Here is a 14,404-nt window from a genome sequence, read left to right as displayed (position 1 = left end):
CAGGAGACAAATATTTGACAGAATTAGAGTCAAAATTATTAGAATAAACCATCCCTAATCCATTACTGCCATTTAGGGGATTATATAGAGTATTATCTGAGGAGGGCATTTGAGAAAATGTTAAGAAATCTGAAACAAATATGGTAGTGACCAAGGTCAATACATTCTATCTGTATAAAACTTCTAAGTGTAGTCCCTGAGGCTGCGTCTTAAAAAGAGTATATAGGATTTGCCTTAGAAAGCAAAGTCAAGAAGATAAGAACCCCAGAGGAATATTCTTGGGATAGTCAATAAGTAAATCAGAGAGCATGTGTTGGAGAGGTAGGTTCTAACTAGACCATGGAACACATAACATATCAGCTTAAGAATGCTAGCTAGAATTTATCCTGTAGGTACAGAAGATCCATTGAAGATTTTCAAATAAGGAAATGATTGAAAAGTATATTAAATACTCTTCTTTTTTTTTTTTTAAAAATGTCTTTCTGCCTCACTTCTATCTTGTCTGTTAGTTTCTCTCTCTCTCTCTCTCTCTCTCTCTCTCTCTCTCTCTCTCTCTCTCTCTCTCTCTCTCTCTCTCTGTCTTATTAGTTTCATTAGGTGTACAAAACAATGTAATAGTTAGACATTTACACCCCACACAAAGTGATAACCCCCGGCCCCAAACTAGTACCCCCTCTGGCATCGTATATAGCTGTTAAAATTCCATTGAGTCTATTCCCTATGCTGTACTCCACATCCCATCTGTTATGTTATTTCTTCCCCTTCCTTCTCTACTATTTCTTTTCCATATTTTTTTACCATAGCTTATGCTTTCCAACAGCCAGTGGGATCCACAAGTATTTTCTGATAATGTTCAGAATTTTAAAAAATTGTTAATTTTTATTTGCTGCCTTTGGCATTCTTTTTGCTCTTTAACAACCATTTATAGAGTACTATATTAAGGTAGATGCTGCAAAGTATTGTTAGTTTTCTTTAAAGGAACTAAACTATCATTTTAGGTCAGTTTATGAGGTTTGGTGTTGGAATGTCCAAAGCCTATAACTTATCTCACCCAACTTAGAGGTTAGCTCTGTCCCACAAATTCCAGGCATCAGGAGGTCACAGACATTTAGGGAAGCCTCATCAAACATTCACATGTATCACAAGATAATGTGGACAGGTCACTTCCCTCTGGAGTAAGGATTTCAGAACATGCCCTTGTTCCCACATGCTGAGAATGGGGACGAACCTCCCAGGGTCTGAAAGATGCTAGCCCAGCAAATTTTTCTGCACACAGAACAATTCAAGGAGCTGTCATTTTGAGTATTACCAAAAATAGCTGTAAATCATTGCCTAGGTCATTTGAAACAAGAAATCCTTCCTCAGCGATACAACTGTTACTGTTCAAGCTTGAAAGATTACCCACTATTTGATGCTCGTGAAAAATGTGCAAGTAAAACCAGGTCTTCATTGAAAAAAAAACAGAAAAAGGAAACTTTAGTAACAAGTTAAACATAGCTCATGTTTGGTACACAAACATGAACTAGAGACAGGGCAGGAGAATGGGATGATGAACTCAAGGCCTGGTTGAAGAGCAGTGGTGTCTGGCTGTCTAATTGGAAAATGAGAAATCTACTTTAACAACAAATCTATAAATCCCAATTATGTAAAAGGCACACCTTGGCATTTTGGATATTTTGTGAGTTTCATAACCCCCTCTATTATACCAAGAGTACTTTATTGTGTTGATGTCAAAAATTTTCATACCTATATCTAAAATTATTTATTACCAATATTAGCCTATTTGTAAGTCATTTTTAGCATATTTATCTTACAGGGAAGGCCTCATATAAATTTTGAGACAGTAATTTAAGGTATTATTAAAACTGCATGTTCATTAATAGCTGTGCAGTTTGGTGACAGATATATATTAGAGCAAAATAGACACAGAAAAGAAAATACCATTTTTTCATATTTGAGGTGACAGACATAGGAATCTAGATGAGGGGCAAAATAAGGAAATCATTATCTTTCAAATCCCTCATTGTAAGATATACAGATCTTACCTAGAAAAACTGCTTTTTTATTGTTCCTGTGTGTGTGTGTGTGTGTGTGTGTGTGTGTGTGTGTGTGGCGGGCGTGGGCAGAAGACCTCCTAATAGTCTAATAGTCATGGAGCTGAGGAAATTGGCTATGGCAAGAGGTTGTGAGAATGCAGACAGTGTCAGGCATATGGGTTGCACAATTACTTATCAAGATATTGCAGAATATTTAAACATTAGACGGCAGTTGGCTAAGACAACTTTTGGGGTCCTTCCAATCTTAAGGTTCTATGATTTTAAGGTTTCGTGCTCTATGTTGTGAATGCTGCTTGGCTGTAGGCAACTACCCACCATCCTTTCTGAACTACCAGAGAAAACGTCACATGGCTGGGCCCTGTTGCCATCTCATCACTGCATAACATTTCCAGATCATCTGAAAACCAAACAAGAGAGAGCCGGGAGAATATCTCTTCTTTCCTGCAGCACTACTTGTGACACAAATGAAAAAGTGAATGTTAATAGATAGTCTCTGAAGACAGACTTTCATTTGTCAATACTGACTATACCTAAACTAAGTTCTACTCTTTCTGATTTTTCTCCTACCCTTTTCCTCTTTCTTTATTGCATTTTCCCCATTGTTTGTGACTAAAGAAATCATAGGCTAAATATTCTAGCTCCCGCCTTCCAAATAAAGGTATACGTCATCACCTAGTGACATTTACCATAATGGAATTATCAAAGCAAAAAATCAGTCTGATGAATGCTTTGGAGGAAGCACAGCAACTAAATTCTTTTAGGAATGTGTGATAAAATTTGCTTCCCAACTGCTTTCCAAGAAACTTTCCACCTAAAAATTATAATGAAAGTTAGTGGGGAAAAAGAAGATATTACAGCTAAGTATTCAGAAAGTCTTGAATTTCGTAAATTGAGTAATTTCCTAGTGCTACTGTGCCATTATTGTTTACATATACATGATTTTATTTTCATTCTTTACCATTCGACTTTGAATTCCAATGAAAAATGAATCTTCTTTCATACTGTCATTGGAACTTGAACAAATGTTTGTAAAAAGAGGATGCAAACAGTGCCTGTTGTATGAAACAAAGAAAAATGCTCACTTAAAGGCAGCTGCAGCATTTCAGGGACCTCCGTTTGGCTATGACAAATGATTTAGAAGTGGAACAATGCTATGCAGCAATTTTAAGACAAAAGGTGAAGGCAAAAGCTGATTAATTTCTAAAGAGATATGTCCCTTTTAGAGAAAAGGATTAACCTTTAAAAGAATGAACTTCTTATGCATGAAAAGAGATAAATTCTAATAACAGCCTAGCCTGTTACAACCTGCTTCTCGTATGCAGGACAAAAACACGCACAACAATGCTACAGCACTAACCTTTGAATAGAAAGCATTGTGAGGAAAACATGTCTTTTCATTAACGAATAAAACATTCCTTTTCCCCACGAAAGGTTTGCATGTTTTAATTTAAAAGAAGAAGAGGGAATTCTATGGTGAATCTGAAGCATAATAATTGAGTTTGATGGAAAAGGGGGCTTGAAACATACTGTCAGAGGCGCAAAATAGGTTGAAGCCTGAGTATTCCAAAGCCTTGCCCAATAATATATGTAGCAAGAATGCAAGTAATTGAAAAGCTCTACAATCTATTCATTGGTCTGTACTTGAACACTAGAGAAAACAGCTCTTGTCAGAAAGCCTGGGCAGTAAAATAAAGGTAGATATAGAGCAGAAGCAATTATGATTCAAGAATGAAAATTGGCCAGTACTTTGAGACTTCTCTCTTCCCAGCTAGCCAGTTGCCTGAAATTCTTCCTCTGGAGATTCATTCCTTTAGCTCTTCAAAGGTATTTTAGGAGCTCCCTACAAGAACGCACTTACACTCAGAAGGAGAAAATCCTTAAATTATTAGCAACAAACATGGCAGCAAGGGATTACTGTCATCTGTTCTCAAACCTAGAACTGGACTCAGAGTTGCCTAGATGAGGAAGTGACTTCCGGAAGGAGGGAAAGGAAATGTCTTGAGGGGAGAGGGAAGGAGCCAAAGATAAGCTATGCCTACTTCACTATTTTGCCAAGAAACTTGCTCTGGCTGACAGGACTGGAAAAAAGCATGAATGGAGCCAATGCAAATTTCATAAGGAAACTGCATTTAGTACACTGTATGGTAATCATGCGTTTATCTGCCTTTCTCCACTAGACTGTAAGCTCTTGCAGGAAAGAAACAGTGGCCTAAATTTCTCTGAATCCCCAGTAACTGACATATAATAGGTTTTCAACAAATATGTGTTACTATTTTTCATTCAGCCAATATATATTTAACGGAGAATCGAGAACCTTAGGTATGGAGTTTAGTTCCATTTTAAAAACTTCCCAAGAAGGCAGGTTGCTAATTATGCATTGGAAGTGGGAATGGGATACTTTCAATTGTTTGTCACAAAGCAGGATTTGGGGTAAAGTGGGATTTAAAGACATTCACTTTTGCCCAGACTGCTTCCTATAAGAGGTATACTAGCTTCCCCCGCCCCCAGCAAGGCATGCTGGGATGTTCTTATGCGTAGTGGTCACTGTTTGTTGCTCTGAGAGACTTACTGTAAGCCCAAGGAATGTGGTCAGTCATGGAGGGAAATGGGAGAGAGAAGAATGATAATGATGATAAGTAATAACAATAATAGTAGTAGTAGCTAATATTGGGTAGTACCATGTACCGGGCACTGTTCTAGACATTGTATAAATAATAACTCATAGGATTTACACAAGGTACAGTAGATACAGTTATCATTGCCATTTCACAAATGAGAAAACTGAAGTTCAAAGTTAAATACTTTGTCTAAGGTCACAAAGGCAATAGGTGGTAGACGTATTTGAATTCTAGAGTCACCACCTTAATCCCTAAACTATGCTATTATAAGACCCTGGGAAGTACGATTTTTGAGGGTTGCACTTTGGCCATCCCTCTTCAGGGTGTTACCTAAACAAAATTCGTGTGTTCCAAACCAATTTGTGCATGAAAAGTTCTTCAGGACAAAGGCTGGAGTGTACTCAAAGTGAGCCATTGCATTTCATGAGTGCTCTGTTCTTGAGTAGATTCTTAGTCCTGTTCCTCTGGGAGAAGCCGAGGAGCTTTGCGGCTGGGTGACTACAGGGAGATTGGCCCCCATTTCCCACACCTGGCATAGTAAGTTCAGGGCATGTAGGGGTAGAGAATCCTTTTAGATCCTGATTGATTCAGTGTAAAACCTATCTGTGCACTGATCATGCAAGTGTTAACAAGCCCTACGTATCAGAAATTTAAAAGAAGACGATAACAGGAATGTAACTGAACTCTAATTAGAGATTTGTTCCTTGTAGATAGCACCTCCTTTATGTTATCTACTCTCTGTATCAGCTATGAGCTGGTAGGGAGAGTAATATCATTGCGTGTGATGGCTTTTACAGTCAGTTTTAATTTAGGTTATGAAGAATGGTGAGAACACTGTGCATAACCTAATAATTTAGGTCACTTTTGCTGGCTTATTTTCATGTACAAAATTTTGTGTGCCTCAAAGCTTTGATTTATATGGCAGTTTATCTGGAGTTAAAGGAGTATTCAGAAGCATGCATACACACATACAAAATTTCCAAATACTACCAAATCTGTGTACTCCAAATTATGAGTATTAATTCCAAAATTGCTTAAAGATATGGTCCAGCAGACCTTTGTTTTACAGTATTACAGCTAGAACTGAGAATCAAAATCAATTTTTAAGGTTTATCCTTTAACATACATCATGGCCCCTTTTGTGAAAATTAGATGATTAGTCAAAACCAAAACAAAATAAAGCAAAACCAACACCCCCCCAAACCCACCCATCAGAAAGGAAGGCAGAAAGGAAGGCAGAAACTGCTCCAGGGCAGAGAAAAGCATAATTTGGGCCTTTCAAATAAATTGCAAAAAACACGTTTAAAAATATTGTTAATTAACCTCACTTAAAAAGCTAAGTGAAAGAAGATTTTAAAATATTCCTAATTGTTTTAAAATGTACTGTTGGTTCAACAGTATATTTTTTGTTAGTGAACACTTTCAATTGTGGGCTCTTGAGTAATTTTACGTCAGATTCTATTATCATTCAGAGTAATGATTTCCTAGAACAAAGCAAGTCTCTCTTTTTCTGAGTCCAGGGATAGAAACCATTTTTATTGATAACCATGGTGTAAGTGGTTCAAATGTAGCATCACTTGGGAAACCACATTATCAGAATATCCTTTCTTTGCATATTTCCCCTAATTAATAAAAAATATTCTCTCTGTTGGGAAAAATTGTGAAAGATCTTGAAATGACCCCTTCCCTCCCCTCCCAAAAAGGTGACTGAGTGTTCTATCATGTTCTAAGTTATCTCTGCCTTTTATTAGCATTGAAGTATCTTATAGCTCTCTAAGTTGTAGAAAATTAATAATAATGCAAATAATTCTTGTTCATAGAAATGCAAAACAGTTGTCTGGTAGAATGCAATTGATCGTTGCCCTTAGTATTGACCTTTTTTGCTTCTATTTGTAAATATATTTCAGCATTCTTTATTTGCCTACGTATGTGTGGTTCTTTGCATTTTCCCCTTGAACCACTTATAATGTCTTACCAGTATTTTATTAATTAATGAGGTAAATAAAATTGTGGACACATGTTTATTTTATATCTGTGTTAGAGTCATGACTTTACTTTTTAAAAATGTATCCTTTATCACTGCCATTTCTTATCCTCCACTAAAGTTCTTCTATCAAGACTACTTGTGGATGTACTTCGAAAACTGGAATTTCAACATGCTTTATATAGCTAAATGGGTTTTGAATAGCCTATATTAGATTGGTGCAAAAGTAATTGCGGTTTATATTGCAAAAACCACAATTACTTTTGCACCAACCTAATATTTTCACAGATTAATTCTACTCGCTTCCTCTTTTCCGTATCATCAGGCACTTTATCTTTCCTTTGGTGACTGTAATAAATATTTCTGCCATAAAAATCTAAATAGCATTGAACTGAAAATTGAGTGCCCAGGAAGCTTATGAAGATTACATTTAGATAAGATCATACTACCACCAACTTAGGAGACATTTTTCTACCTGTTCTTTGTTTCCAATGGGTTTTAAGAATTATTTCTGATGACTGGGCTTTCAAAAATGATGTCTATCCAATAGATACCTTTATTGGGCTAAATCCATTAAGTTACCTAGGTTAGACACATAATTTCATTTCAGATGTACTTATATACAGTGGCAATAAAGTAAGGCACTCTGATTTTAAGACGTTTCTTTCAGTATATCTAAGACTTCCTTGCCTTAAAATATCAAATTCACTTCCTTTCTCCTCTATAAAAGCCATAATTTCTTCAGCTGCAAGATATAGAACAAGATTGACAAATATCACTGAATTCTTGCTATAGTTCTTGTACATAGACAGACTTTAAGTTTCCTATATAAGAAACTATCTCAGTATATAGCGTAACTTTGCTAACAACTGTCACCCTGATAAACAGCTAAGTAATTTGAAATTTCTTTTAAACCAAATTACGACCTGGTCACTGTGTGGAGTTACTAAGGACAGTTACAAATAGTCATCCAACTCACTCCATCTCTGCTCTTCATTTGATCTCAGTTAAGTCTCTACATAATTTCACTTTATACTTGTCTTTTTATACTTAAACTTTTCTAAGTCACAATGCAAATCAGTGGCAGAACAGGGAACAAAACTCCCAAGAGGGTCTTAAAATATCAGAGGCTCCATCTTAGAACAGTGATGTCATCAGGAGGATTTTTTTCCCTTCCACAAACACCTAAGACAACTTCCTATGAAAAAAATCCCAATGAAGGGAAAAGGGACCCTATCAATCTCAATTTCTTAGTACCTATTTAATTTAAATAATTTTAGAAATAGCAAAAGTGGAATTAACAATATAGAATTTCTACTATACTTTTAAAACTATTAACACAACTATAGGGCAAGAACCTGGGAAACTGAGTGAAGGCAAAAAACTGGTAGTACTCATTTTGTAAGCAACTTCTCTGTCAAGCAGCATTTGGTTGGATAATGAAAGAAGGTTTTGTTCAATGTCTTTTAGGATTTAGATGGGTTTTTATAATTAGTTGGGGGCCAGGTAAGTTCTATTAGAAATGCTGTGGGGGATTATTGAGTACTTTCCTCCCCATTGACATTCACTTGCTCAATGTGTTCACATAGCTTCTGGTTATTTTAAAGGAAAATTCCTTGTCACAGACTATTTTGCATTCTCTTAAAAAGTTTTTTTTTTTTTTTTTTTTTTTTAATTTGTCCTAGTTCACATTTCCCACTGTTTTCCTTTTTTCTTGACAGCTCTGTTTGACTGTCACTCAGTATTCTATACAGTGCAGAGAGTGTTACAAAAGTTGACTTGTCTAAGATAAATGAGGCCCTGATTGTAGTACAAGAAGCCAGTTGCTAGGGCATGTTTTCTTCCATAGTCTTTTGTTGTTGAATTAATTCATTCACATGCTTCTTTTCATATTGAAAAATTGCTTGTTTCTAGGTGAACTCTACAAAATATTGTCTTCATTACTGAGTATGCTTATCTGAAAGATCGTGGTGGAAATACTGATTTATTAAAAACTTAGGCTTGTTTGGCAGCTCTGTTAGGATGTGGAGACATTAACAAATCTGTGATCATCTGTACATGGCCAGAAACAACAGCCATAGCTAATGAAAGCATTGGTTTTCTTCAATACTCATCTATCCAGAGCTATTGCTCTTTAAAGCAGTCAGCTTAATGACTGGGACTTGAAAAGAAATATATTCATGCTATAAATTCGTATGTAACCAGTCATGGTTTTTTGTTCGTTTGCTTGTTTTTCAGTTATTGATTTTTTTAAATTGAGGTTATGTTCACATAACATAAAATTCATCATTTTAACCATTTTAAAACATGAAATTCAGTGGTTTTAGTATACTAGAAAAATTGTGCAATCATTACCAACATCTAATTCTAGAGCATTTTCATTGCCCCTAAAAGAAACCTTGTGCAATTAAGCAGTCATTTCCCATGCCTCCCTGAGTTCCAACTACTGGAAACCACTAACATCTTTTGTCTTTATGGATTTCCCTATTCTGGACATTTAATATACAATGAATAATACAATATGTGGCCTTTTGTGTTCGGCTTCTTTCATTTACCATAATGTTTTCAAGGTTCATTCACGGTGTAGCATGTACCAGTACTTCATTCCTTTTTGTGGTTGGATAATACTCCATTGTATGGATGTACCACATTTTGCGCATTCATTCAGCAGTTGATGGACATTGGGTTGTTTCTGCTTTGGGGCTACTATGAATAATGCTGCTGCGAACATTTCTGTACAAGATTTTGTGTAGACGTAGGTTTTCCGTTCACTTGGGTATGTACTGAGGAGTAGAATTGCTGGGGCATATGGTAACTCCAGATTAAACTTTTCAGGAGCTGCCAGACTGTTTTCCACAGCAGCAGCAATATTTTACATTCCTACCAGCAACGTGTGTGGGTTCCAATTTCTCCACATGCTCGTCAACACTTGCTATTATGTCTTTTTGATTCTAGTCATCCTAGTGGATGTGAAGGGGTATCTCATTGTGGTTTTGATTTGCATTTTCCTAATGACTAAGGATGTCAAGTGTCCTTTCATGTGCTTATTGGCCATTTGCATATCTTCCTTGGAAAAATGTCCATTCAAAGTTTTGCCTGTTTTTAAATTGGGTTCTTCTCTTAGCATCATGTGGATAAATGTGACATAAAGAGAATACATTTTGGAATTAGACACATAGGTTTCTAATCTCTGCTCTCAATAATCTTGGATAAGTTCCTTAATAACGAGATATATTTTCCTATCTATAAAATAATGATACTGGCCCCATGTGTATGTTTGAAGATTAAAAGAGAACATGTATGTAGATGGTGACACAGTCAGTCAAGAACAATCATTATTATCAAGGTTATTAACATTATTATCTGAAATGAATCTCTCATTTTAAAAATGTCGTTGATCCATTTATTCATATGTTGACCCAGGATGTTTTGAACCTATTTTATATTAGACATTGTGAAGGGCCCAGTATTTGCTATTAAAGAATTAGACAGTTTAGCAGAGAGGGAAAGTTGGACATGTAAGCAAATTATTACAATACAGTGAGGTAAATGTTTTAATTGAGTGAAGTACAGGAGACTCTGGAAGGACAGAGGAATAATTGGGGTTTTTGTGTCAAGTCCACTAATAACCTAAACCACAAAAGAGGCTGTAATTCCTTGCTTTGCATGTTAGTGAAGTTAGGTGGCAAAGTGTAATCCCACAGTCAAGTTCCCTTTTTTATTACATTTGAGAATTGAATAAACTACAAATGATAAGAAGATAAACAGGCTACAACTACTATTTTTAGCCTTTATTCAGCATATGGAAATACTAGGATTCCATGTTCTCTTTAATTTTAATGCCTATCAGGGCCTTACCTGGGAAGCAGTGAAACCACTGCCCTTTAGGAATTCTGGGAGCTGACCTAGCCAGCTCAGCTACATGTCTGGTAGTCGTGCCCTTAGAGATGCCAACATAAAAGGCAAGGACACTTGATCAGTGTTTACTCGTAACAAATTTGTAATTGTTTGTATTATATTTAAAATATTTAATAGTGGAACAAATATAATTTTTTCCCCATTTTTAATATGTGGGCTCTCTTAAAACTAAATAACTGTAGTTTTTGAAACCATGATTTTCTGTTTTTTCTCTCTATTTAAGAGTTGGAGAGAAAAGTTAAAAAGATATCAGAATTCCATATAACTGAAAAGAAATCATCTTATGAGTTAACAAATACTATAGTCCTTCTACACATCCACACATGCACTGTCTTATTCCATTAAAGTATTGACATTGCTAAGATATAATACAACTGTAGTTCCAACTATAGTAATAAGGTTAGAATGCCAGGGGTAACAGAACTTGTTTTCCTCACTATTTGAAATGGTTGTGAATTTTCTCTGTCCAGTGGAATAATTATGGTGTGTGTGTGTGTGTGTGTGTGTGTGTGTGTGTGTATTCTAACCTTATGTGTCTGGTCACTAAAAATTCTCCTTGTAAAAGGGAATGAGAACTTAAATTACAGCTTATCGTCTACTGAATGTCATTGTTTTAGGGCAAATTGAAGTACATTTCCAGCTCTTATAAAATTGGCAAGACACAAATGAAATACCATAGAGATAGGAGACCTGGGGCTGTGAACCAGAAGTCAGATACCTATCTGTAACCTCAGCTTTTCTCTTCCCATGAAGGTTCCCCTTCACCCCATTATATTAGCAGTTAAAAAGGGAAACTAGGCTTTCCGGACCTAGAGCTCTGACTCCAGGCTCCCAACTATCCATAAGCTGCACCCCAAAATGCTACACTGAAAAGCAATATTCATAAGAAAATAGGCAAAGTGAGATATCTGAGGAGCACCTTATAGTAAGAAACAGAAGTCAAATTTAACTTGTTTCCCTAATTTATAGAATTAGCAGCTTACACATGTTAAAGAAAGTCCTTTCTGTACCTTTACAATGCCCCAGTTTTGACCTAAATATACATGTGTTTCACATTCAGCAAAGCATATTCATGAAAAGTTGAATGTACAAATATTATATTTGGAGAATTAATCTTACTTTCCTATTGGCTTATATTTTACTTTCAGAGATGGCAGCTCTGAAACCAACATTTTAGCTTTCAGGCATTTTTATCCTTTAACCTCTCCGTGAAACAGTCAAAGGCCTATAAATAAATATTTAAATGTTCTGGGGGAACTCTTAAAAGGAAACTCACACGGAATTCTTTCATGAGTGCAAACATTTTTTTGTGATGCCTCTAGGTCTGAAGTCTTCTGGTTTCCTGATCATCGAATAAAAAGAGTAATCGCAGGCAACTTTTGCCATTAAAAGAGAGCATGTCTTACTGTCTAGAGAGAAAATAAGGCCAGATCCATTGGAAGTTTTGTAGTCAAAACACTAATAACTTCCAGCCATGGACATATTTTACTGGTTTGCCCTTCTACTAGGAAACAAGGTAGTAAATGAAGTATAACAACATTCTGTTCACCTTCTATGGTATCTGTAGTTACTCATTGCCAAGGGACTACTGGCAAACTATACCATACTAACACAGGAACACTGAAATAAGACGCTTAAGACCTTGAGGTGGATGGAGAACAATCTCACATGAACAGTATCAAGTTGGCAGGCTTTATATTTTGTTAATATTAGGAATACAATATTGTGCCCCCTTTCATAGTAGGATTACCTATTCCTCCAGATCTGATGTGACAAAACAAAATAACTGGGATAGCTGCTGCCTTTCATTCTCAGAGAAAATTACTACATATGGAAGTAAAGGATTGTAGATCAAGAAAATTCCTCTTCCTAATAAAACTAAAAATACCCATCAAAGGTGATACATACCCCCCAAAAGATAGTCACTTCTAAACTATTTACTTTGTAGATTATCCAAACTTATTGTTTTGACTCTTTCTTTCTTCCCTTTGAGCCACGTCATTAGTTGAGAATGGAAGAGAAGAGAGAATCAATGTTAATTTCTGGTTCCATATTAAAATGTAGATGACTTGGATAGATTACCACTCCCTATCAAAAGAGCCGTTTTAATAAGAGTTTTGTTTTGGTAGCCTATTGGGGGTGGAGGTGGGGCACAGTAGTAAGGATTTTGAGTGAGTAATTGCTCTATCACTGTGGCTTCAAGCAAATAAATTAATCTCTCTGTATCTGGTTCTCTTATCTGCAGAATTGAAATAAAAATACTTACCTTCCAGAGTTGTAGTAAGGATCAAGTGAAACAATGCACGGGAAAGGGCTTCATAAAATATAAAAGAGCAAACCTTTAGCAGTGGGAATAGTCTTTGCTGTCTCATGTCCTCACTTCCCTCCTCGCTCAGTTCAGATTTGATGGTCCGTCCTGATAATCACTCCCTGGAGCCCGTCCCCATCTCCCTTGCCCCTCCTGTCCTTTATCCTTTCTGTTTTCTCTGTCCTTGGCATAATGTCAACCCTGGTCAGATCCAAATCTTTAACAGTACAACAATAGCAAAAAGAAAATGGGCTTCAGTGTCTGACAGGTGAATATAAATTGTGGCTCTACTCTTTCTTAACTTTTGGGAAGTCAGTTAACATTTCCAAGCTTCACTTCCTTATTTATGAAAGAAAATGATGATGATGCATCATCCAGGTGTTGTGAAGATGAAATTCAATAACATTTGTAGCATGACAGCACAGACCTGGTGCACGGTAAGCACTCAATAAGTGGAAACTATTAATAGTAGCACTTATAACCCATGGTCGTTTTTTCTCTGCTGAGAAGACCTAGAACTAATTTACAGGTGTTCATTTCCAAACATGAATGCACATTTTACAATATAAAAATATTTTAATATTCTGATTTAATGTTCTCATTTAATAACTTTATTCATTGTTTTTAAGCCCTCTGTTCTTTTCCTTAATTCCTTAACGAGTCAAGAGCTTTCTAATTATTACTTTTGGTTTATTTACAGCACAGTAAAGAAAACAAAAACTATGGTCTTAAAATCTGTTCTGAATTTACAAAATATAATATATAAGATGTGTAAACATAAATACATGAATAAATGTATTCAGGTTCAGATGAGGAAAACTTCTGTAATGAAACTGTATGAATGATTCTAAAACCTGTTTCACACAGCTAGGTAGCTAAGTAACACTTTCCTCAAACCACACTATATGGTTCCACAGGTCTCAATGTTTACTGTTAGATTTCAACACGTCAGTCACAATATTGATGTTCTTTTATAATGAGTTTCTGATTACAAAAGAAAAAAACCACACACCTTAACAGGTATAACTCAAGAATTTAAGTAATTCTCCATGATATTCTAAGGCTTCTGTGTTATCCAATGGATGTTTTACTAAAACAATGAAAATTTCCATGTTCCTACTTATTACCATCCATCAGCCAACAGCTGTAAAATCACCAGCTGCTAGGAAAAAGAGAACTAAATCAGCCCTCTCCAGCTGCAAAGAAAAAAGCTTAAGATCTCCTCTTCCCATAATTTCTGGAATCCCAGCAGGCTAGAGTCAAAGTATAGTTTTCCTTGCCACCAAACCCCTACCCCTGTAAACACGTCAAACAGCACCTAAGCTCTGGTTTATTTTTGACGTTTTAGGGGAAGAAGAGTTTGTGGGAAAAGCAGTGGAAGTGGCTGAGATCATGCACTATAACAGCCGCAGTAACAGTGAGTAGTGCCAATCATATACCGGGCATTGGCCAGCATGTTTTTGAATCCTGACAATAACTACATAAATATTATCCTCATTTCCTTGGGAAACTGAGGCTC

General features: G+C 36.0%; 1 protein-coding gene and 1 long non-coding RNA gene across 3 annotated transcripts in view; one reads left to right on the top strand and one right to left on the bottom strand.

The window, feature by feature from the left end:
- Positions 1–14,404, bottom strand: part of NTN4 (netrin 4) — a 95,033-nt gene that overhangs the window by 35,727 nt on the left and 44,902 nt on the right. The gene's annotated exons all lie outside the window — the stretch shown is intronic.
- Positions 1–14,404, top strand: part of LOC141570153 (uncharacterized) — a 41,552-nt gene that overhangs the window by 16,803 nt on the left and 10,345 nt on the right. Inside the window, exon 2 of the long non-coding RNA XR_012494065.2 lies at positions 14,234–14,302. This is a non-coding gene — a long non-coding RNA (uncharacterized LOC141570153). The remainder of the gene's footprint in view (positions 1–14,233; positions 14,303–14,404) is intronic.

The sequence above is a fragment of the Rhinolophus sinicus genome, chromosome 1 (assembly GCF_057876585.1).
Source record: "Rhinolophus sinicus isolate RSI-liver-muscle chromosome 1, RSI-T2T, whole genome shotgun sequence".
In the NCBI taxonomy this organism is placed as follows: Eukaryota; Metazoa; Chordata; class Mammalia; order Chiroptera; family Rhinolophidae; genus Rhinolophus; species Rhinolophus sinicus.
This window is presented reverse-complemented; position numbering and strand designations above follow the sequence as displayed.